Genomic DNA, 25,974 nt, shown 5'->3' with positions numbered 1-25,974 from the left:
GTGTGTGTGTGTGTGTGTGGGCAGATGTCATTGTGTGATGTCTGTTTGTGTGTGTGTGTGTGGGCAGATGTCATTGTGTGATGTCTGTTTGTGTGTGTAGGCAGATGTCATTGTGTGATGTCTGTTTGTGTGTGTGTGTGTGTGTAGGCAGATGTCATTGTGTGATGTCTGTTTGTGTGTGTATGTGTGTGTGTATGTGTGTGTGTGTGTAGGCAGATGTCATTGTGTGATGTCTGTTTGTGTGTGTGTGGGCAGATGTCATTGTGTGATGTCTGTTTGTATGTGTGTGTGGGCAGATATCATTGTGTCATGTCTGTTTATATGTATTTTTGTGTTTCAAATGTGTTTATGCGTGTATGTATATGTCTGTATATGTTTGTGTGTGTGACTGCGTGCGGCCTACTACTGAGTATAGTTGGCGCCGTGCGGCCTCCTGCTGTATCTGGAGGGGCGCCGTGCGGCCCCCCGCTGTGTACAGATGGCTACATGCGGCCCCCCGCTGTGTATAGATGGCTACGTGCGGCCCCCCGCTATGTATAGATGGCGCCGTGCGGCCCCCCGCCGTGTATTGATGGCGCAGTGCGGCCCCCTGCTGTGTAGAGATGGCGCCGTGCGGCTCCCCGCTGTGTATAGATGGCGCCGAGCGGCCTCCCGCTGAGTATAGATGGCGCTGTGCGGCCACCTGCTGTCTCTGGGGGGGGCGCCGCGAGGCCTCCCGCTGTGTATAGATGGCGCCGTGCGCCCCCCGCTGTGTATAGATGGCTACATGCGGTCTCCCGCTGAGTATAGATGTCGCCGTGCGGCCTCCTGCTGTGTATAGATGGCTACGTGCGGTCTCCCGCTGAGTATAGATGGAGCTGTGCGGCCTCCTGCTGTCTCTGGGGGGAGCGCCGTGCGGCATCTATACTCAGCAGGAGGCCGCACGTAGCCATCTATACACGTATACTCAGCAGGAGGCCGCACGTAGCCATCTATACGGCGCCATCTATACACAGCGGGAGGCCGCACGGCGCCATCTATACACAGCGGGAGGCCGCACGGCGCCATCTATACACAGCGGGAGGCCGCACGGCGCCATCTATACACAGCGGGAGTCTCAGTGCTTTGCAAGAGCAGTCAATAAATTCTGCTTGACTAATTCTGAGCACCATAAAGTCTGGTTCGCTTCTAACCTGCTGTCTTCATTTTCAGCTTGCTGAATTCTAACTCATTTACTGTCATTCGAGACGATGCCTTTGCTGGTCTCTTTCACCTTGAATACCTGTAAGTGATCCACTTAATGTCATATTTTTGATTCTGCTCTTCTTCACCTTTTGGCATGTGCAATTGTATGAGCAAGTATTCATATGAATTTATGACCTACTTAAACCTTCGAGGACCTTACATTTTATTCAATCAAATTTTTTTCCAGTTTAAAACTATGGGACATATATGTGCCTTGGTCCTCAAAGGGTTTTTAAAGGGGCTGCAAACATAAATATGAAAAAAATAATTCAATTAGTGCTTTTTGTGTTCATTTAATTTTTATTTGAAGTCCATTTTTTTTTATTTACATTGGAATTAAGCCCTACTCCATGGAATGAAGCCCTACCTACATGACATCTGAGAGCTACATGGATCCCGCTTGTGAGGTTCCTGTCCGTCACTACTATTCAGTTTTAGGGTCCACTCACTAAGCCATATATTCTCTCATGCAAGAGAATAGGGCCAATTATGCTAATGACACTGGGCTCAAACTCTGTCAGAGCTTCAACTGAGTGTGATCCGATTCTCTCGCAGCACAGATATGGAGAAGATGGAGAACTTAATTTCTCCATCTTCTCCATAGTCTCTGTGAGTGTTCATCGGACTGCACTTGGATGACATCCGAGTGCAGTCTAATGTTTTACGTGCACCCATAGACTTGTATGGGTGCACATGGTCCGAATATCGAATGAGATTATTTTCTCATGCCAATAATCGCAGATCTGCACTGTCCCATAGTATAACATAGGGCCGAGTCCTATCCGATAAAACATCACATAGCATTCGGCCGTGTTATACGACAGTGTGAGCGAGCCCTTAGAGTCAAGGAATATTTACATGCAGATGATGATATTACTCTCCAAGTGCATATTTTTTTAGGCGAGTTCATAGTAAATGCTTTGCATTTTTGACATGTGATCAACTAAAGAACAAGAAAGATTTAGGACCTCGCCTATAGAGAAAGGGAAAATAGTTTGGAGGACTTGCATGTCCTTTTTTATTTATTATGAGAAAATCATAAAAGATCCCGTTTTTTAACCATGCTGTGACTTTCTGCTGATGGAGAGGGAGAGAGCTGCCCTATTCAGAGTCTGTAATAAGACCTGCTGACAAAAGTGTTGAAGATACAGTCTAATGTGAATTAACAATGAAAAAAAGTTAATTTCACAAATGGCTTGTATTTTTTTTAATACAAACTTTTTTGTCTTTACAGCTCCTTTAAAGGGAATCTGTCATCAGGTTTTTGCCACCTAATCTGAGAGCAGCATAATGTAGGGTTAGAGGCACTGATTCCAGTAATGTGTCACTTACTGGGCTGCTTAGTGTTGTTTTGATAAAATCATTGATTTGTCAGAAGGTAATTATTACTAGATGACTAGTAAGTTCTGTAGGACCCCACCCCCATCACTGATCAGTAGATTTCTGTGTACACTGAGCATGGGCAGAAAGCTGCCAATCAGTGGTGTGGGCGGGGCTATACAGAGCGCAGCATTCAGAGAGCTGCTAGATCTGCAGCAGATAAAACGGTGATTTTCTCAAAATGACAACAAGCAGCTGAAAAAGTGACACATCGCTGGAATCAGGGTATCTGCCCCAATATTGTGCTGCTCTCAGATGAAGCAGCACAATTAATATTATGCCAAATTAATTTCCCGTGAACTATCACATGATCTATCACAGGGGATCATGTGACATGTCACGTGATAAATCAGGTGTGGGGGGGGGGGCGCGCCTTCTAAACTGCCCGGGGCCCTTACTACTCTTAATCCACCCCTGCCCCCACTGATTCCATATTAATGACCTATCCAATGGGTAAGTGATCAATATCAAGGTAGTGGGCAACCCCTTAAAGAAAGCAGACCATATTAGGTACTTCTAGAATATCTTTGTCCCATGCTGTTGATAGACCCCACCGCGTGTAATCGGTACCCTACAATGACTTGTCATCCATAGTCATGTCTTGTAGCACTGGAGCCATTAAATGATGTTGCTTGGCGGCTCATGACGTCACTATAGATGATGTGTATTAATGCAAGTTGTTTAATTGCTACTAATAAGAAATCACTTTAAATCAATATGGAGGCTTATAGGGTCCTCTCAGCTTCCTTTTACATATGGAAGTAGTCGTAGAACAGTATCGTCGATTGTCCCTCCCCAGAAAAATTATCCTTTTTTTTTTTGCAGAGCTCCGATGTGCCAGTCAAAAGGAAATGGAGTGTCTGCAGATTGGTGTGGGAGTGCAGAGGGGCGTGTCCGTGCACTTGAAAGGAGCTGTCTAAGTGCAGTGATACGCCCCAGTGCACTTCCAGACGGATTTGCATATGTTTTCCACACTAGATTTGTCATGATGGACTCATCAGATCTCTTATAACACCATTACGATCATATGTCAAGGTGCTGACGTCCCTTTATGCCTTACGCTACGTGCCACCTAAATGGATTTTCCATTGAGATGAGATGAGGCTGTTGGGTATTTTCCCCGGACCTGTCACGTTTCTGTAGGCTGCAGTCATGTATCCCGCGTCTTGCTCTAATACTTTGTTTTTATTGCAGTTTACTTCCGCCACAATTTCCTCAAGACAAACCTCTCATCACAGTCTTTCCACCGATAAGACATCACCTGGTGGACAAGCAAGGCCCCAATGTCACCTGTCCTTTACTACATAATGTAAGGAGACTTGGGAGATTTTGAGCGCTGGACTTAGGAATGTTGTAATTTAACCTTTCAATGACTGAGGTGTTTTTGTTTTTATAAAGTGGATCTGTGTGGTCTCCTGACACGTCTGTTTTAGTAATCTTATAAACCCTATAAAATCACAAATGTGCAGAATTTGTGTTTCAGACCACTGTGCAGTGCCTTTGAAGGCTATGTTCACACATCGCGTTTTTTTCAGCGTTTTTTTAATGCAAATTTTCAGCTGTGTTTTACAGTACAAGCAAAGTCTATGAGATTTCAGAAATCTCATGCTCACACCCTGGTTTTTGTATGATCAGTATTTTGTGATTTGCATTGTTTTTTGCTGAATAGAGCACGTCACTTCTTTCAGTGTATTTCACCCATTGAAAGTAATGTGTAGTGAAAAAACGCCTAGTGTGAACATAGCCTTACATCTAATTGACAATGGGGTGTTACCTTACTCCTTGTCCATGTCTAATCAGTTTGGACAGTAGGCATAATCACTACGACCAGGGGCCTGGCAGTGGCCAGTTGTCAATGTATCCACACATTTCCAGAAGATTGACACAACGCAGAGGACCTGGGAAGAAGAGATGCCACGGTATTGTTAGTTCATAGGGAATACACCTCTTTATTTTGGTAGATGAGGTCTTTGTCAAACACATCTTCAGCAGAGGAGAACGAAATGAAAGGATTAATGTATGTGTTAATGACCCAGTTCTGCGTGTGCTCTACGTAAAATGTGGCTGCAGATGGCTGTGCTGCATCGACACGTGAGGTTTGGGAGCCACCTTACATCTAATGGGTGGGGGTCTTACATTGAGGTCCCCACTTCAGACATTTCTGATATTTCCAGTGAATTTTCCAAGGAAGTTTCAGATAAAAATACCATAAGAAAATGTGGTCAACCTTGTTTTAGTTTTTTTTTTTAATATATAAGATTTTTAGTTATAGTCTTTGTTATGTTCACATAGAAGACCGGTGGGTTTTTTCTTTTTTAGGAACAAAGTATATACAGTGGGGAAAATAAGTATTGGATACACTGACGATTTTGCAAGTTTTCCCACCTACAAAGAATGGAGAGGGCTGTAATTTTTATCGTAGGTACACTTCACCTGTGAGAGACAGAATCTAAAAATAAAAAACAGAAAATAACATTTTATAATTTTTACATACTTATTTCATGCAATTATGCAAATTAATTATTTGATACAATAGAAAAACAGATCTTAATATTTGGTACGGAAACCTTTGTTTGCAATTACAGAGGTCAGACGTTTCCTGTAGTTCTTGACCAAGTTTGCAGACACTGCAGCAGGAATTTTGGACCACTCCTCCATACAGATCTTCTCCAGATCTTTCAAGTTTCGGGACTGTTGCTGGGTGCAGTTGTCCTGTCCCCTTTGCAGAAAAGCACCCCCAAAGTATAAGGTTTCCCCAGCATGCTTCTCAGTTGGGACGGTGTTCTTGGGGTTGTACTCATCCTTCTTCTTTCTCCAAACACGTCAAGTGGAGTTGATACCAAAAAGTCCTATTTTGGTCTCATCTGACCACATGACCCTCTCCCATGCCTCCTCTGGATCACCCAGATGGTCAATGGCGAACTTCAAACGGGCCTGGACATGTGCTGGCGTGAGCAGGGGACCTTGCGTGCCCTGCAGGAGTTTAATCCATGACGGCATAGTGTGTTACTAATGGTAATGTTTGAGACTGTAGTCTCGGCTCTCTTCAGGTCATTGACCAGGTCCTCCTGTGTAGTTCTGGGCTGATTCCTGACCTTTCTCAGAATCATCCTTATCCCACGGGTCGAGATCTTGCATGGAGCCCCAGACCGAGGAAGATTGACAGTCATCTTGTGTTTCTTCTGTTTTCTAATAATTGTGCCAACAGTTGTTGCTTTCTCACCAAGCTGCTTGCATATTGTCCTGTAGCCAATCCCAGCCTGGAGCAGGTCTACAATTTTGTCCCTGGTGTCCTTAGATAGCTCTTTGGTCTTAACCATGGTGGATAGGTTGGAGTGTGATTGATTGAGTGTGTGGACAGGTGTCTTTTATACAGGTAACGAGTTCAAACAGGTACAATAAATACAGGTGAGGAGTGCAGAGTAGGAGGGCTTCTGAAAGAAAAACTAACAGGTCTGTGAGAGCGAGATTTCTTGCTGGTTGGTAGGTGATCAAATACTTATTTCATGCAATGAAATGCGATTTAATTATTTAAAAATCATACAATGTGATTTTTTTTTTGGATTTTATTTTTAGATTCTGTCTCTCACAGTTGAAGTGTACCTATGATAAAAATGACAGACCTCTCCATTCTTTGTAGGTGGGAAAGCTTGCAAAATCGGCAGTGTATCAAATACTTATTTTCCCTACTGCGGGCGTGTATGTATATATATATGTGTGTGTGTGTGTGTGTGTGTGTGTGTGTGTATGTACAGTACAGACCAAAAGTTTGGACACACCTCATTTAAAGATTTTTTATGTATTTTCATGACTATGAAAATTGTACATTCACACTGAAGGCATCAAAACTATGAATTAACACATGTGGAAATATATACTTAACAAAAAAGTGTGAAACAACTGAAAATATGTCTTATATTCTAGGTTCTTCAAAGTAGCCACCTTTTGCTTTGATGACTGCTTTGCACACTCTTGGCATTCTCTTGATGCGCTTCAAGTGGTAGTCACCGGAAATGGTCTTCCAACAATCTTGAAGGAGTTCCCGGAGATGCTTAGCACTTGTAGGCCCTTTTGCCTTCACTCGGCGGTCCAGCTTACCCCAAACCATCTCGATTGGGTTCAGGTCTGGTGACTGTGGAGGCCAGGTCATCTGGCGTAGCACCCCATCACTCGCCTTCTTGGTCAAATAGCCCTTACACAGCCTGGAGGTGTGTTTGGGGTCATTGTTCTTTTGAAAAATAAATGATGGTCCAACTAAACGCAAACCGGATGGAATAGCATGCCGCTGCCAGATGCTGTGGTAGCCATGCTGGTTCAGTATGCCTTCAATTTTGAATAAATCTCCAACAGTGTCACCAGCAAAGCACCCCCACACCATCACTCCTCCTCCTCCATGCTTCACTGTGTGAACCAGGCATGTAGAGTCCATCCGTTCACCTTTTATGCATCGCACAAAGACACGGTGGTTGGAACCAAAGATCTCAAATTTGGACTCATCAGACCAAAGCACAGATTTCCACTGGTCTAATGTCCATTCCTTGTGTTCTTTAGCCCAAACAAGTCTCTTCTGCTTGTTGCCTGTCCTTAGCAGTGGTTTCCTAGCAGCTATTTTACCATGAAGGCCTGCTGCACAAAGTCTCCTCTTAACAGTTGTTGAAGAGATGTTTCTGCTGCTAGAACTCTGTGTGGCATTGACCTGGTCTCTAATCTGAGCTGCTGTTAACCTGCGATTTCTGAGGCTGGTGACTCGGATAAACTTATCCTCAGAAGCAGAGGTGACTCTTGGTCTTCCTTTCCTGGGGCAGTCCTCATGTGAGACAGTTTCTTTGTAGCGCTTGATGGTTTTTGCAACTGCACTTGGGGACGCTTTCAAAGTTTTCACAATTTTTCGGACTGACTGACCTTCATTTCTTAAAGTAATGATGGCCACTCGTTTTTCTTTACTTAGAATTTGTATGATGGCAAGAAAAAAGCATCTAACAGTCTATTCAGTAGGACTATCAGCTGTGTATCCACCAGACTTCTGCACAACACAAGTGATGGTCCCAACCCCATTTATAAGGCAAGAAATCCCACTTATTAAACCTGACTGGGCACACCTGTGAAGTGAAAACCATTTCCGGTGACTACCTATTGAAGCTCATCAAGAGAATGCCAAGAGTGTGCAAAGCAGCCATCAAAGCAAAAGGTGGCTACTTTGAAGAACCTAGAATATAAGACATATTTTCAGTTGTTTCACACGTTTTTGTTAAGTATATAATTCCACATGTGTTAATTCATAGTTTTGATGCCTTCAGTGTGAATGTACAATTTTCTTAGTCATGAAAATACAGATAAATCTTTAAATGAGAAGGTGTGTCCACCTTTTGGTCTGTACTGTATATATACACTGCTCAAAAAAATAAAGGGAACACTTAAACAACAGAATATAACTCCAAGTGCATCAAACTGTCCACTTAGGAAATGACACTGATTGACAATCAATTTCACATGCTGTTGTGCAAATGGAATAGACAATAGATGGAAATTATTGGCAATTATCAAGACACCCTCAAAGGATTGATTCTGCAGGTGGGGACCACAGACCACATCTCAGTACCAATGCTTTCTGGCAGATGTTTTGGTCACTTTTGAATGTTGGTTATGCTTTCACACTCGTGGTAGCATGAGACGGACTCTACAACCCACAGAAGTTGCTCAGGTAGTGCAGCTCATCCAGGATGGCACATCAGTGTGAGCTGTGGCAAGAAGGTTTGCTGTGTCTGTCAGCGTAGTGTCCAGAGGCTGGAGGTGCTACCAGGAGACAGGCCAGTACACCAGGAGACAAGGAGGGGGCCGTAGGAGGGCAACAACCCAGCAGCAGTACCGCTACCTCCGCCTTTGTGCAAGGAGGAACAGGGGGAGCACTGACAGAGCCCTGCAAAATGACCTCCAGCAGGCCACAAATGTTCATGTGTCTGCACAAACGGTTAGAAACCGACTCCATGAGGGTGGTATGAAGGCCCGACGTCCACAGATGGGGGTTGTGATCACATCCCAACATTGTGCAGGACGCTTGGCATTTGCCACAGAACACCAGGATTGGCAAAGTCGCCACTGGCGCCCTGTGCTCTTCACAGATGAAAGCAGGTTCACACTGAGCACATGTGACAGACATGACAGAGTCTGGAGACGCCGCGGAGAGCGATCTGCTGCCTGCAACATCCTTCAGCATGACCGGTTTGGCAGTGGGTCAGTAATGGTGTGGAGTGGCATTTCTTTGGAGGGCCGCACAGCCCTCCATGTGCTCGCCAGACGTAGCCTGACTGCCATTAGGTACCGAGATGAGATCCTCAGACCCCTTGTGAGACCATATGCTGGTGCGGTTGGCCCTGGGTTCCTCCTAATGCAGGACAATGCCAGACCTCATGTGGCTGGAGTGTGTCAGCAGTTCCTGCAAGATGAAGGCATTGAGCTATGGACTGTCCCACCCGTTCCCCAGACCTGAATCCGATTGAGCACATCTGGGACATCATGTCTCGCTCCATCCACCAACGTCACGTTGCACCATAGACTTTCCAGAAGTTGGCGGATGATTTAGTCCAGGTCTGGGAGGAGATCCCACAGGAGACCACCTCATCAGGAGCATGCCCAGGCGTTGTAGGGAGGTCATACAGGCACGTGGAGGCCGCACACAATACTGAACCTCATTTTGACTTGTTTTAAGGACATTACATCAAAGTTGGATCAGCCTGTAGTGTGTTTTTCCACTTTAATTTTGGGGGTGGCTCCAAATCCAGGCCTCCATTAGTTAATAAATTTGATTACCATTGATGATTTTTATGTGATTTTGTTGTCAGCACTTTCAGCTTTGTACAGAACAAAGTATTCAATGAGAATATTTCATTCATTCAGATCTAGGATGTGTTATTTGAGTGTTCCCTTTATTTTTTTGAGCAGTGTATGTATATGTGTGTGTATATATATAATTTTTTTTAATTTTTTTCAATACATATTTCACTTTGGAGCTGACATAAGTCATGGACATGGGCTCTGTATCATGATATGTCTCCAATTTAGCAAATCTAGATCATGAAAGTAACTCTGTGACCTGCCATGTTGTCACCCTGAGTAATATGCTATAGGTATCATTACTGAGTCATATAGTGATGAAGTGATTGACAGTTGCTCCTGCTTTCTATCGAGCGTCTCTCCTGCTCTCTCTCTCGAGCGTCTCTCCTGCTCTCTCTCTCGAGCATCTCTCCTGCTCTCTCTCGAGCGTCTCTCCTGCTCTCTCTCTCTAGCTTCTCTCCTGCTCTTTCTCTCGAGCGTCTCTCCTGCTCTCTCTCTCTCGAGCGTCTCTCCTGCTCTCTCTCTCGAGCGTCTCTCCTGCTCTCTCTCTCGAGCGTCTCTCCTGCTCTCTCTCTCGAGCATCTCTCCTGCTCTCTCTCTCTCGAGCGTCTCTCCTGCTCTCTCTCGAGTGTCTCTCCTGCTCTCTCTCTCGAGCGTCTCTCCTGCTCTCTCTCTCGAGCGTCTCTCCTGCTCTCTCTCGAGCGTCTCTCCTGCTCTCTCTCTCTCGAGCGTCTCTCCTGCTCTCTCTCTCGAGCGTCTCTCCTGCTCTCTCTCGAGCGTCTCTCCTGCTCTCTCTCGAGCGTCTCTCCTGCTCTCTCTCTCGAGCTTCTCTCCGGCTCAATCTCTCGAGCGTCTCTCTCTCTCTCGAGCGTCTCTCCTGCTCTCTCTCTCTTGAGCGTCTCTCCTGCTCTCTCTCTCTCGAGCGTCTCTCTCTCTCTAGCGTCTCTCCTGCTCTCTCTCTCTCGAGCATCTCTCCTGCTCTCTCTCTCTCGAGCGTCTCTCCTGCTCTCTCTCTCGAGCGTCTCTCCTGCTCTCTCTCTCTCTCGAGCGTCTCTCCTGCTCTCTCTCTCGAGCGTCTCTCCTGCTCTCTCTCTCTCTCGAGCGCCTCTCCTGCTCTCTCTCTCGAGCGTCTCTCCTGCTCTCTCTCTCGAGCGTCTCTCCTGCTCTCTCTCTCGAACGTTTCTCCTGCTCTCTCTCTCGAGCGTCTCTCCTGCTCTCTCTCTCTCGAGCGTCTCTCCTGCTCTCTCTCTCTCGAGCGTCTCTCCTGCTCTCTCTCTCGAGCGTCTCTCCTGCGCTCTCTCTCTCAAGCGTCTCTCCTGCTCTCTCTCTCTCTAGCGTCTCTCCTGCTCTCTCTCTCTCGAGCGTCTCTCCTGCTCTCTCTCTCGAGCGTCTCTCCTGCTCTCTCTCGAGCGTCTCTCCTGCTCTCTCTCTCGAGCGTCTCTCCTGCTCTCTCTCTCTCGAGCGTCTTTCTAGCGTCTCTCCTGCTCTCTCTCTCTCGAGCGTCTCTCCTGCTCTCTCTCGAGCGTCTCTCCTGCTCTCTCTCTCAAGCGTCTCTCCTGCTCTCTCTCTCTCGAGCGTCTCTCCTGCTCTCTCTCTCTAGCGTCCCTCCTGCTCTCTCTCGAGCGTCTCTCCTGCTCTCTCTCTCGAGCGTCTCTCCTGCTCTCTCTCTCGAGCGTCTCTCCTGATCTTGAGCGTCTCTCCTGCTCTCTCTCTCTCTCTCGAGCGTCTCTCCTGCTCTCTCTCTCTCGAGCGTCTTTCTAGCGTCTCTCCTGCTCTCTCTCTCGAGCGTCTCTCCTGCTCTCTCTCTCTCGAGCGTCTCTCCTGCTCTCTCTCTTGAGCGTCTCTCCTGCTCTCTCTCTCTCTCGAGCGTCTCTCCTGATCTCGAGCATCTCTCCTGCTCTCTCTCTCGAGCGTCTTTCTAGCGTCTCTCCTGCTCTCTCTCTCTCGAGCGTCTTTCTAGCGTCTCTCCTGCTCTCTCCAGCCCTTGTCTGCTTGATCGCTGATACTGCCATACTTTGTGGTCTGTATACACTGTGTTCCAAATTATTATGCAAATATTATTTTCTCAGATTTTCCCAAATTACCTATATGAATTGCAGTCATTGTAATTTTCCAGTCAAATAACTATTAGAGTACAATTGAAAGGTTTTTGTACAAACTGCCTATGATAACAGTATATTTAAAAAAATAAAACACTCAAACTGCACTCAAAATGCATGTTCCAAATTATTATGCACAGCAGAGTTTTCAACCTTTTAATTTTAATAAAGAACAAAAAAATGGTCTTTTTTGAAATTATAAGCATTAGCAGGTTATTACACACTGAAATCAAACAGTTTTCAAGTCAAAACTTTATTCTAGGTGATGTTACATTTGCACATAGGACCGCTTGTTCGAAAGGAGCTTCTGAACTCTCTCGTCCATTGAATTTGTCAGGTTTTGGATGGTTTCTGCTTCAATTGTTTTGCATGAGGACAGAATACCCTCCCAGAGCTGTTGCTTAGATGTGAACTGCCTCCCGCCATCATAGACACTCCTTTTGATGATGCTCCAGAGGTTCCCAATGGGGTTGAGGTCAGGGGAGCATGGGGGCCACACCATAAGTTTGTCCCCTTTTATGCCCATAGCAGCCAGAGATGCAGATGTGTTATGTGCAGCATGAGACGGGGCATTATCATGCATGAAAATGATCTTGCTGCGGAATGCACGGTTCTTCTTCTTGAACCATGGAAGCAAGTGCTGTTTGAGAAACTCAACATACATTATGGAGTTCATCTTTACCCCTTCAGGGATCCTAAAAGGGCCGACAATCTCTCTCCCCATGATTCCAGCCCAAAACATTACTCCACCTCCTCCTTGTTGGCGCTGTAGCCGTGTTTGCATGGGGTGTCCATCAACCAGCCATCCTCCACTCCATCCATCTGGACCATCAAGATCATTTCATGCATGATAATGCACCGTCTCATGATGCACATAACACATCTGCATCTCTGGCTGCTATGGGCATAAAAGGGGACAAACTTATGGTGTGGCCCCCATGCTCCCCTGACCTCAACCCCATTCAGAACCTCTGGAGCATCATCAAAAGGAGTGTCTATGATGGCGGGAGGCAGTTCACATCTAAGCAACAGCTCTGGGAGGGTATTCTGTCCTCATGCACAACAATTAAAGCAGAAACCATCCAAAACCTGACAAATTCAATGGACGAGAGAGTTCAGAAGCTCCTTTCGAACAAGGGGTCCTATGTGCAAATGTAACATCACCTAGAATAAAGTTTTGAGTTGAAAACTGTTTGATTTCAGTTTGTAATAACCTGCTAATGCTTAGAATTTCAAAAATGACCATTTTTTTGTTCTTTATTAAAATGAAAAGGTTGAAAACTCTGCTGTGCATAATAATTTGGAACATGCATTTTGAGTGGAGTTTGAGTTTTTTATTTTTTAAAAAATATACTGTTATCATAGGCAGTTTGTACAAAAACCGTTCAATTGTACTCTAATAGTTATTGACTGGAAAATTACAATGACTGCAATTCATATAGGTAATTTGGGAAAATCTGAGAAAATATTATTTGCATAATAATTTGGAACACAGTGTATATGTACAATTTTAATATGATCAATAGAAATATGTAAATATATTATATATATACACACACTGCTCAAAAAATAAAGGGAACACTTAAACATCACAACTCCAAGTCAATAACACTTCTGTGAAATCTACCTGTCCAGTTATGAAGCAACACGGATTGTGAATCAATTTCTCCTGCTGTTGTGCAAATGGAGCAGACAACTGGTAGAAATGATAGGCAATTAGCCAGATACCCCCTATAAAGGAGTGGTTCTGCAGGTGGTGACCACAGACCATTTCTCTGTTCTCATTCTTTTTGGCTGATGTTTTGGTCACTTTTTCATTTTGCCATTGCTCTCACGCCTAGAGGTACATTAGCATTAGGCAGTGTCTACAGTACAACCCATAGAAGTTGCTCAGGTAGTGCCGTTCATCCAAGATGGCACATCAGTGCGAGCTGTGGCAAGAAGTGTAGCTGTGTCTGTCAGCACAGTGTCCAGAGCATGGAGCAGATACCAGGAGATGTGCAGGGAGCCATAGGAGGGCAACAACCCAGCAACAGGACCGTTACCTCCTCCTTTGTGCAAGGAGGAACAGGAGGAGCACTGCCAGAGCCCTGCAAAATGACCTCCAGCTGGCCACAAATGTGCATGTGTCTGCACAAACGGTTAGAAACCGACTCCATGAGGGTGGTATGAGGGCCCGATGTCCACAGATGGGGGTTGTGCTCACAGCCCAACACCGAGCAGGACGCTTGACATTTGCCACAGAACACCAGGATTGGCAAAGTCGCCACTGGTGCCCTCTGCTCTTCACAGATGAAAGCTCAGTATTGTGTGTGGCCTCCACGTGCCTGTATGACCTCCCTACAACGCCTGGGCATGCTCCTGATGAGGTTGCGGATGGTCTCCTGTGGGATCTCCTCCCAGACCTAGACTAAAGCATCAGCCAACTCCTGAACAGTCAGTGGTGCAACGCGACGTTGGTGGATGTGACTCGCCCCCTGGGCCGTGGGGTACTCGGATCCGGGCAGTAGGGGAACGATGGGAGTAGTAGTGGCAACCCGGTTTCGTGGCTCAGGGTGGTCAGGCCAGTGGTAGTCCGTTATGTGCTGATGTTTATGTCCGACTACGCCACCCGTGGATTTGCGGTTATTAGGAACCGCCGCTGCATGCCGACCGCTGGGGCTGATGAGGTGTGCAGCTAGGGTAGTGTGACTCCCCACGGGAAGAGTGCGGCCCCAGGGCAGTATAGTGGATGGTGGGAGTGATGGTGGTGAGAGTCCCAGTGCTGATAGTGCTGGAGAAGCAAGGAGCACACAGACAACAGGTTGCAGTCCAGGGTCTTTACTAGAACAGGTAAATTGACCCATAAACAGTCCCGGCTAGGAGGGGGACCTGGATGTCTGAGAGCAACGGGGAAATTGGCCCTGGTCAGGGTGAGGGTGTAGGCCTACCGTGCTTTCTGCGCTCCTTCTGGCTATCTCCTCCTGATAGGGTAACAGCCCACGTTTCCAAGCTTTCCGTGTATTCTCGCCTGTATGGCCTGCGACGTGGGTTCCTTTCTGCTCCCAGCCTTGTACGGCTTTACTGGTACCTTCTGTTGTGGCAGGGCCTCCAGGCTTCTTAGGCCAAGGAATATACAGTCCCCTGCGGACTGGTTCTCTGCTGGGGGATGTGGAATCCTCTCAGCCTCAGACACCAAAGTCTGGTAAATTAAGTCCTCTTTCTGCCAAGACAGGCTCTCTTCGCCTCTTGTCTCTGGCTTGTGGCTCTCCTCCTGCCACGCTTCCTCTTAGGTGCAGTGCAACTGTCTGTCCCTGTTCTGCTCTGGGACAAGTCTCAATGCTGAGACAGGCCATCCAGTTCTCTCTAACCCTGCCCCCAGCACCAGCTTTTATAGGGGCAGCCTGCTCCCCCTACTGGCCTGAGACAGGAGGCATTGCATGCTAATGTTCCCCTGACTAGAGAACCTCCCCCTTGCTCTCAGACACAGCTTTAATACATTTTGTGGCATCCAGGCCAGGGTGACACATTCCCCCCTAGTGAAATTTAGTACTCCGGGACTAAACAATAAACAAAGACAATAAAACATTAATAGACATTAATAGACAGACGACGCACAAATTGAGTTCTTAAGGTCACAGTGTGGCCTGTGACCGGGTGTCCATATCACCAATACAACGGGGAGCCTTAACCAGGTGGGGGTCTGTCCTACCCCAAGTCCTTCACAGTCTTAGTTCATTCCTTGGTTAGGCTCCGAACGCAGTCCATACCAGGTCCCGGTTATAAAAAGTCCATAACCTGTGAGTCCTTACAGTAACTGCAAGAAACTGAAACACGGAATTACCAAACATGCATGTAACTTTGCAAACAATTCAACATTTGGCAACAAGGTTATTTACAATTTTAGTGCGCTCTATATTCTCCAGCGAGCGGGTATCAGCCCCTTTGTGCTCCTGGTTGACCTACGTAGCCCACTGTCTGGTGGTGGACCAACCTGGCTTTCCCCACTAGCGTTAGGGGTACAGCTACCAGCTGGGTGTACAGGTAGGGAAGGCAGCTGTCTGTGGGTCCTTTGGCTTACCGCAGGCATGGCAGGCTCACTGTCAGCAGAGGGTTGACTCTCCTGGGCTGCTGGTACAGGCTCTTCTGCCTCTGGAACCGCTTGCTCCTCTTCACCTTCCGGCTCTGGTGTTGGTTGTTGCTGTGCCGGTTGCAGGAAATGCAGGACGGGTACCACTATGGCATCATTTATGCGAGTCCAGGACTGAGGGAACTCTCCGAGAACGGTGCTGATCATTTCTTCCTTGTCCTCTGCGGGTTCAAGGTCACTCTGATCCTCTTCTGCACTACGGAGTTGCTCGGGGCATCTTTTGAGATGGTCTCTGGAGACGGTACTAGTGGTTTCTCCTCCGTCCTTGGTGATCACGCACACCTTCGGGTTGTCGTGATCAGACTGCAGTACGGTGTAGGGTTCCCTTTCCCACTGGTCGTCCAACTTGTGAAGCCTTCTTTTTCGCTTTAGGACTTGCTCACCAGGTTCTAGGGGACCAGCAGGGGCGTGTTGGTTGAAGAGTTTTTCTTGCCTCTCTCTCACCTGGGCCAGGCTCTTCTCCACAGTCTACTGCACCTTCTTGTACTGCAGTTGCCTTTCCGTATCCCAGTCCGCATCCGGGGAGGTGTCCTCAGGCGTTAGGACTCCCATCTCCAGGTCTATAGGCAGCTTACCCGGTCTGGGTCGCATCAGGTAAGCCGGGGTGCAGTTGGTAGCATTCACCGGGATATGATTGTATAAGTCTATCAGGTCCGGCAGTTTTTCTGGCCACAGGCTGCGCTCCTCCAGGGGCAACGTCTTCAGGAGATCAATGACTATATTGTTCATCTTCTCACACATCCCGTTGGTTTGTGGGTGGTAAGGCATTGTCCGAATCTTCTTACAGCCATAGAGGTTGCCGAACTCCTGGAAGATTTCAGCCTCGAACGCTGGACCCTGGTCTGTCAGGACCTGTTCCGGATACCCGTGTGGACGGCAGAAATATTGCTGGAAGGCTCTGGCCGCTGTTTGGGCTGTCAAGTCTTTTACTGGGACCACCACTAGAAAACGGGAATAGTGGTCCACGATTGTCAGGACATAGATGTATCCTGACCGGCTGGGAGCCAATTTGACATGGTCCAGAGCTACCAGCTCAAGAGGCTGCGTGGTGACGATGGGCCTCAAGGGTGTCTTCTGGCTGGTGCGGTCCTTCCTCCTTAGGTGACAAGGGCCACAGTCTCTGCACCATTTTTCTACAGCTCCTCTCATGCCGACCCAAAAGAACCTTCCTCTTAGTAGGAACTCCAGTTTCTTCCAACCGAACCGATGTGTCCCGCTCTGTCATGGTAAGCCCCCAGGACCATAGCTGCATCCCGCCTTGGGACTACGACTTGCCAGGTCAGCTCGTGCGTCCGGTGGTTGACAATCCTTCTGCACAACTTGCCTTCGTAGAGGAACAGCTTGCTCTTCTCTTTCCATAGCTGCTTGGCTTCCTCTGGAGCATCCGGATCTATGCGGGCATCTTCCTGGGTCAGCAGATCTTTCACCAGGCGGATGGCAGGGTCACTATCTTGGGTCTCGGCCCAGCTGTGTTGAGGTAGGGGATTTATCATCACGGTTGTTAGATCCTCCTCCTTCACGCGGTGGGAGTACTGAGCAGCTCCATACCGGTGAAACGCGGGGAGTTCTACCTCCTCCAGCTCTTCTGGGTCTTCGTCACCTTCAGATAAGTGAGGCATCCTCGATAGGGCGTCAGCGTTGGCATTGGTTTTGCCGGCCCGGTACTTGATCAGTCATAGTTGGAGAGACGGGCCATCCACCGCTGTTCTAGGGCACCCAGTCTTGCATTGTCCAGGTGTGTCAACGGGTTGTTGTCCGTGTACACGGTGAACTTTGCGGAGGCCAGGTAATGCTTGAAGCGTTCCGTCACGGCCCACACCACCGCCAAGAATTCTAGCTTGAAGGAGCTGTAATTCTCCGGGTTCCTCTTGGTGGGTCTCAGCTTCCGGCTGGCGTACGCGATCACCCTTTCTCTGCCCTGTTGGTTTTGGAACAGTACGGCTCCCAGTCCCACATTACTGGCATCTGTGTGGAGAATGAAAGGCTGGCCATAATCAGGGTAGGCCAGGATCTCGTCCTCTGTGAGGGCCATCTTTAGCTGGCGGAAGGACTCATCTTCCGGTTTATCCCACTTGAAGGGCGGCTTTTGGCTCCTGGACTTAGACTGTCCGATCAGGAGGTCCTGCATAGGAGCTGCCATCTTAGTGAACCCGGGGATGAACCTTCGGTAGTAGCCTACCAACCCGAGAAACTGTCTCACCTCTTTGATGTTCGAGGGGCTTGGCCAGCTCTTGATTGCCGTGACCTTGTCAGGGTCGGGGGCCACTCCTTCCGCGCTTACCACGTGCCCTAGGTACTGGTCCTTTGGTTTCAGCAGGTGACACTTCGATGGTTTCACCTTCAGGCCATAGCCTGCCAGGGCTTCGAACACCTCGGCCAGGTGCTTTAGGTGGTCCTCGTAGGTCTTCGAATAGACGATCACGTCGTCCAGGTAAAGGAGGACCGTCTCGAAGTTTCGGTGCCCTAGACATCATTCCATCAGCCTCTGGAAGGTCCCTGGTGCGTTGCAGAGCCCGAAGGGCATACAGTTGAACTCACTCAGTCCCATCGGGGTGGTGAAGGCAGTCTTCTCCTTGTCAGCCTCTGCCACAGGAACCTGCCAGTACCCGCTAGTAAGGTCCAAAGTAGAAAAGAAGTTAGCAGATTTTAGTGCGGCTAAAGACTCCTCTATTCTAGGCAGCGGATATGCGTCTTTGTGGGTGATACGGTTGATTTGTCTATAGTCCACGCACATTCTCATGGTGCCGTCTTTCTTTTTGACCAGAACCAAGGGGGCTGCCCAGGGGCTACAGCTGTCTCTAATAACCCCAGCTTCTTTCATCTCTCTTAGCATGCCCTTTGCGTTCTGATAATGTGCAGGGGGTACAGGTCTGTGCCTCTCTTTTATTGGTGGGTGGCTCCCTGTGGGGATGTGGTGTTCTATCCCTTTTACTCTGCCGAAGTCTAGCGGGTGCTTACTAAAGACTCTCTCGTACTCCTGTACCACCCGGTAGACTCCTTGTTTTTGGTGCAGGGGAGTGGAGTCAGCACCCACATGGAGTTTCTGGCACCAGTCCTCCTTTTGTTTCTGGGAGCCATTACCCTCCGCCTGAGGAGATGGAGGCAAGGGTTCCACGGCCCTGATAGCTTTGTGTTCGACAACAAACAGTTTGGCGAGTGTAGCGTACCTGGGTAAGTGTACTTCCCTCTCCCCAATGTTGAGGATGCGGACGGGCACCCTCCCATGACGGACATCAACCACCCCCCGGGCTGTCAAAATGGTGGGCCTGCTGTCTGAGTACACGGGTTCTACCATGGCTTGGTAGTCTCTACCTCTCAACCCGATTGCAGTCCGACACCAGATCATCATTTCACTTTTGGGAGGCATGGAAATGGGGAATGGGTCACTCAGTCTTACGCTACCGATCTCACCACCAGACAGTTCTACCTGCTGCCGTCTCATCAGGGCTTTTATCTCCTTGTTGAGGACTCTCTGTTGGCTGGAACTAGCATTCACCGCCACCTGTTGTAGAATTACAATTACCTCTGAAAGACAATTTTCAATTACGTTAGTACCCACAGTTATTTTAGGGTGACTTTCACGACGGTCAATGTCCACAATAATCACCCCCTGTGCCGGCAGTTCAACTTTACCAATTTTAATGGTCATCTCCTTGAACCCCATCTGCGGCACGGGTAAGCCATTACTGGCGATGATGCTCAAGTTATTGTCTGGATACCGTGTGATATCAGCATCAGTCCAATACTGCTTAAAAAGTACATAAGGGATAGTGGTTACTTGTGACCTATTATCCAGCAAGGCGCTCATGGGGATACCGTCCAGCACCATGGGTAAAACCGGGCGCCCCCCAACGTACTTATTACGCCAATTGTAAGGGCCTGGTGATCTTATGCCTGGGGGTTGGCCCTTTGCCCCAGGTTGGACCCTTTTAAATTACAGTACCTGGAAATGTGTCCGGGCTGGTTGCATCGACGGCAAATGGGCTGTCCATCCTCTGCGTAGCGGTCTGTGGGCCTCCCTCGGAACGACGGGATCCTCCTCTGTCGACGCCACGGGACATCCTCCGGACTTGAAGCCAGCTCGATGGGTCTTGACGGGTCCACTTGCAACGCCTGGACGGTCCTGGTCAACGCCGCGACGCTCCTGGTCAGCTCCTGGACTTGGTGGTGCAGGTCTTTCGACGGGGCTTGGTTCAGGGCCTGTGCATCAGCCCCCACGGGATCCATAGAGGAGGGCGCCGCCTCCTGGTGGTTGGTGAGAGCAGGGCGCCGGGGGTTTATAGCGCCACTGGTTGCAGATTCACGGAGCACCCTTATGGCCCTGTCCTTAAATTGGGCAAAGGTTAGGTCGGGGTTCTGAAAGAACATGAGACGCAGTTGGGCCCTGTGGGCGCTAGACAGCAGACCTTCTATGAATTGTTCTGTTAGCAGCTTATCCGTTTCCTGCACACTGCCAGGGTCAGTTTGTTGAATAGCCCTCAAGGCTTCCTGCAGATTTAGGGCATAGTCTCTGATGCTGTCCTGTGCCCGCTGCTTACATCCATAGAACCTCATTTTAATCTCAGCGGAGGTACGTGTGTCAAAGGTACCCCGCAGCCGGGCCAGAATACCCTTCACAGTCCTTTTATCCTCAGTGGGCCATGATTTTACCTCCCTTTGGGCTGCGCCAGTTAACTGCCCTGTCAATATGCTGACCTTCTGTTCCTCTGTCAGGGGGTAAACGTGGAACAAACTGTATAGCCTTTCCTTGAAGTCAGTTAGGGCATGGGGCTCCCCTGAGTATTTGGGCAGCCAGGCCGCTCCAGGGATGTAGGGCAGGGAAAAGGGCATCACCGCTGCTGCAGCTGCGTTGGTGGTAGTGGGCGCCTCTGTGTCCGACATCTTCCTCCCCCCTAGTTAAGCGTGGCCTACCTTCCGACGATCCTCTTCTGTAGGCCGCGGCTCCGCTGCTGCTGCTCTGGACGAGGACCTTGCGTCGCGTCCTGATGACGTCAGCGTCGCTCTCTCTCCCTTCCAGGACCTTGCGCAGCGTCGGTGCGTGGGGCGGAGCTTCGGATCTCGCGCGGTTTTGAAGTCCACGCCCCTCTTCTTCCCGCGCGGCGTCCTGAAGATGGCGTCCGATGGCGAGAAACAGCTGCGGATGGCGGGAAGACGGCAGAAGACGGCGGGAAACAGTCCAAGATGGCGTCTGATGGCGGGAATCGGCTCCGGATGGCGGGAAACGACTCCGGACGGCGGGAAACTTCGCCACAGGTAAGTTACAAAAGTCTTTTTCAGGCACGCAGTACCCGGTGGTTGCGGGCATGAAATCCTACCGACTACGCCAAAGCTGACTCGCCCCTTGGGCCGTGGGGCACTCGGATCCGGGCAGTCTGGGAACGATGGGAGTAGTAGTGGCAACCCGGTTCCGTGGCTCAGGGTGGTCAGGCCAGTGGTAGTCCGTTATGTGCTATTGATTATGTCCGACTACGCCACCCGTGGATTGCGGTTATTAGGAACCGCCGCTGCATGCCGACCGCTGGGGCTGATGAGTTGTGCAGCTAGGGTAGTGTGACTCCCCACGGGAAGAGTGCGGCCCCAGGGCAGTATAGTGGATGGTGGGAGTGATGGTGGTGAGAGTCCCAGTGCTGATAGTGCTGGAGAAGCAAGGAGCACACAGACAACAGGTTGCAGTCCAGGGTCTTTACTAGAACAGGTAAATTGACCCATAAACAGTCCCGGCTAGGAGGGGGACCTGGATGTCTGAGAGCAACGGGGAAATTGGCCCTGGTCAGGGTAAGGGTGTAGGCCTACCGTGCTTTCTGCGCTCCTTCTGGCTATCTCCTCCTGATAGGGTAACAGCCCACGTTTCCAAGCTTTCTGTGTATTCTCGCCTGTATGGCCTGCGACGTGGGTTCCTTTCTGCTCCCAGCCTTGTACGGCTTTACTGGTCCCTTCTGTTGTGGCAGGGCCTCCAGGCTTCTTAGGCCAAGGAATATACAGTCCCCTGCGGACTGGTTCTCTGCTGGGGGATGTGGAATCCTCTCAGCCTCAGACACCAAAGTCTGGTAAATTAAGTCCTCTTTCTGCCAAGACAGGCTCTCTTCGCCTCTTGTCTCTGGCTTGTGGCTCTCCTCCTGCCACACTTCCTCTTAGGTGCAGTGCAACTGTCTGTCCCTGTTCTGCTCTGGGACAAGTCTCAATGCTGAGACAGGCCATCCAGTTCTCTCTAACCCTGCCCCCAGCACCAGTTTTTATAGGGGCAGCCTGCTCCCCCTACTGGCCTGAGACAGGAGGCATTACATGCTAATGTTCCCCTGACTAGAGAACCTCCCCCTTGCTCTCAGACACAGCTTTAATACATTTTGTGGCATCCAGGCCAGGGTGACACAGATGGAGCGAGACATGATGTCCCAGATGTGCTCAATCGGATTCAGGTCTGGGGAACAGGCGGGCCAGTCCATAGCTTCAATGCCTTCACCTTGCAGAAACTGCTGACACACTCCAGCCACATGAGGTCTGGCAATGTCCTGCATACTGCATAAGGGGCATAATGGGGGCATTACACTGTGTGGGGGCATAATACATACTACATAAGGGGCATAATGGGGGCATTAAACTTTTTGGGGCATCATACATACTGCATAAGGGGCATAATGGGGTCAATACACTGTGTGGGGGCATCATACATACTGCATAAGGGGCATAATGGGGGCATTACATTGTGTGGTAGCATCATACATCTTGTATAAGGGGCATAATGGGGGCATTACACTGTGTGGGAGCATCATACATACTGCATGAGGGGCATAATGGTGGCATACACTGTGTGGTGCATCATACATACTGTATAAGGGGCATAATTGGGGCATTACACTGTGTGGGGCATCATATATACTGTATAAGGGGCATAATGGGGCATTACACTGTGTGGGGGCATCATACATACTGCATAAGGGGCATAATGGGGGCATTACACTGTGTGGGGGCATCATACATACTGCATAAGGAGCATAATGGGGGCATTACACTGTGTGGGGGCATCATGTATACTGCATAAGTGGCATAATGGGGGCATTACACTGTGTGGGGGCATCATACATCCTGCATAAGGGGCATAATGGGGGCATTACACTGTGTGGGGGCATCATACATCCTGCATAAGGGGCATAATGGGGGCATTACACTGTGTGGGGGCATCATGCATCCTGCATAAGGGGCATAATGGGGGCATTACACTGTGTGGGGGCATCATACATACTGCATAAGGGGTATAATGGGGGCATTACACTGTGGGGGGCATCATGTGACGCGCCCCCTGGGACATATTCCTTTTTGAGGGGAATACCCGGCACCGGATCAGATGGGGGGTTGTAGTCTCCGAGCGGCTGTGACCCGGCCCCGTGCCCAGGGCGTCAAGCTCAGTGTTATGTGGCAGTCCTACAGATGTTACTAAAGTTCTTTTGTGTCGACTACGCCACCCGTTGTGATGCGGTCACTGTGGCCGCCGCTGCAGCAGGGTCCGCTGAGGCTGATGGTGGGTGCGCAGCTTGGTGAAATAACCCCCAACGGGAGGGGTATAGCCTCAGAGGGGACAGGCGCAGAGGATGGGGGTTGTGGTGGTGTAGTGCAGACGGCAGTGAAGACAGAGTCGGGTTGTGCAGTTAAGGGTGTTTACTTACTGCAGATGTTGTACTGGTCACTACAGCTGCTAGTGACCACCCGAGCCGTGCTGCGTCCACCAGGTCCTGGATCCAGCCAACCCCCAAACAAGTCCGGAGCGTGGCCCTGAGCTCTCCCTCTGTCCTTTCTTCAGCCGTCCCCACCAGTGATCCACCTAGGTCCAGCTCCCTCGGGCCTTCTGTTGGGACACCCTTGGCCCTGGGTTCCCTGACCCTTCATGTGGTGTGCCTTCGGGGTGAATGTGGTGGGTGACCGTGACAGACGCTGCCCACGGTCTCCGGTCTCTGGCTGGGGATTGTTTTTACCCCCACCAGTTTGGGTTCCGGTACCCTTTTGCTGACTCCTCACCCGGTGCTCTAATTTGGGTTCTTGGGTCCCTTCAGTCTTCCCCCCTCTGGGTCTTTCTCTTTCTTCTCCTCTCTCACTCTGGGTCTTGGTCTTTCTTCTCTCCTCTCCTGACTTGTTCTCTGCAGCTGACTCACTTCCTGCATCTGATCCTCTGCATCTGACTTGTCCTCTGCGTCTGACCCTGATTCTAGTTGGTGCCCACCTTATATACACCCTCTATGTGTGAGCTCAGGTGACCAGCACCCAATGAGCTCCTATCACTACCCAGACTGCACCCCCTATCTGCCCCTACACTACATGGGATGTACCACCCCCCTCCCACTCCAGCCAGGAACAGACTCGGTCGTACCTGCACATTTCTAAGTGGGAGTACCGTCGGCCTGTTCCTCGAAAATGGGATGTATGTAGTGCATGCAGCCTACCGAGCTCAGTTCCACACTCCTTCCTTACCCGGGAGTGGAATATCACACCTCTGGGTTGAGGTGCAATACCCCTGTAGCAGCCGAATCCTCAGGGTGCTACATTCCCCCCTGGTAAATCACAGCACGTCCTCGGGCTGTAAGACATAAATAACACCAAAAACATACAAAATTTTCATATAAACATAATAAACATATAAAACACTATATAAATAACATATCTTAGCAGATAAAACTTTCTCGTCGTCTCTTGTTTCTGGTTCCTCCTCCGGACGCTGTGCACCGTGTGTCCGGGAAAAGTGCGACAGTCTCTTAGAAAAAAAAAACTGGTTTTCCTATAAAACCGGTAGGGGGCGCTTTAGGAAGCGCAACTATATACAGGGGAAGTTGGCCGCTCTCAGTCCTCGGCCAGGTAGAGGGAAGGGAATGGCTGCTCACAGTCCTCAGCCTGTAGGATGAAGGGGTTAACGGGTAAACAGTTCACTGGTCCCAACGGGGACTATTTTAGCAGCAACGGTTCACTGTGCCCCGACAGGCAACTATATACAGTCTCTACTCCCGTCCTCAACGACGGCTCCCTCCTGCTTTTTCTTAGTGATACGGTGTTGCTTCAGACCCGTCCGGGTCCTCTGGCTCCTCCTCCCCGTACCGCAACTCCTCCTCCGTCAAGCGGTGTACGTGGAGGGCGTAAGGTCCTTTGGCACACTTGTGCCGGGTGAAAGTGACCTCGTCTCCGACGTAGAGGTCACGGCCTTTGTGACCTTCCGGCAGGTGGGACTCGACGTCCCTGCGGGTCACAAAAACGTCACCGCGGTTGTTACGGTCCCGAATAAAGCCCCACCCATGCTGCGGGTTGAACTTTATCACCGTCCCGATGGTGCGGGGACAGTGCGCTGCACGGGGGTTCCTCCTAGTCCGGCTCTTCTGCTCCGCGCTCCGGATTTGGGCCTGTTGTTCTCTGACCCGCCTCTCCTCCCGTTCTCTCGCAAACTCTGCTAGCTGCTGACGACAACACTCAGTACGCTCAGCGGCGACTGCCCGAGTTTCTCCGGTGAACCCCATCAAATCTTCTCCCGTGGGGTCCCACACGAATTGGGCTTCTTCTAAAGGAGGCGAGACCCGAGTCACGGGCTTCGGAGCCGGGATCAGGGGCTCACACAAGGGCCCTAGTCTTTGTTGCCGCTCCAGCTCATGGTATCCTTCGGGCCAGATGAAGGGCCGCCCGTCCGGCCATGTGAGCAGGCTGAAGAGGTCCTCCCCCAGGTGTGGCACCCTTGGTATTACGGGCGCGGTGGTGGTGGCGCCCGGGTTGCCCAGGCCTTGCGGCCAGGCCTGGGGCACCTGGAAGGTGAAGGGCACCGTTAGGACGGCGGCGCCCTGGGCTACCTGGCCTTGCGGCCAGGCCGGAGGCTCCGCGGAGGTAGGGGGCGCTGTTGGTGGTGCGGCGCCCGGGGGTACTAGGCCTTGCGACCAGGCTGGTGGTAATTCCTGCTTTGTCACGCTCCGGATCGAGGCGCGTGACGTCACAGGGGTCGCTGCGGCGGCTTCCGGTCGGGGCCTAGTCCATAGCGGTGACATGGCGGCTACGGGCACAGCAGGGGGACTTTCGGGCTCTGCGACGGGGAGCTGGGGCAGGTAAGCGGTGTCACGGCTTGGGGTATAGGCATCCCCTTTACCTGCCTCCATGCGTTCGGCTCCCTCCTCGGCGCCGTCTCCGGCCTTGGGTCCTCCCGCGCCATCCTCAGAGGCGGTCTGCTTCCTCTTCCAGGGTAGCGTGCTCCGTTGACTGGTCTCAGCTTGCTGGGTCATCTCCCGGCTCCACTCCGCCAGTATCTCGCGCTGTACCCGGGCCATCCTCCGTGCGAGGCCCTCCAGGGCAGTC

The sequence above is a fragment of the Phyllobates terribilis genome, unplaced genomic scaffold (genome assembly GCF_046119375.1).
Source record: "Phyllobates terribilis strain yellow unplaced genomic scaffold, ASM4611937v1 Scaffold_131__1_contigs__length_4997060, whole genome shotgun sequence".
NCBI classification, from domain to species: Eukaryota; Metazoa; Chordata; class Amphibia; order Anura; family Dendrobatidae; genus Phyllobates; species Phyllobates terribilis.
Note: the sequence above shows the minus strand (reverse complement) of the source record.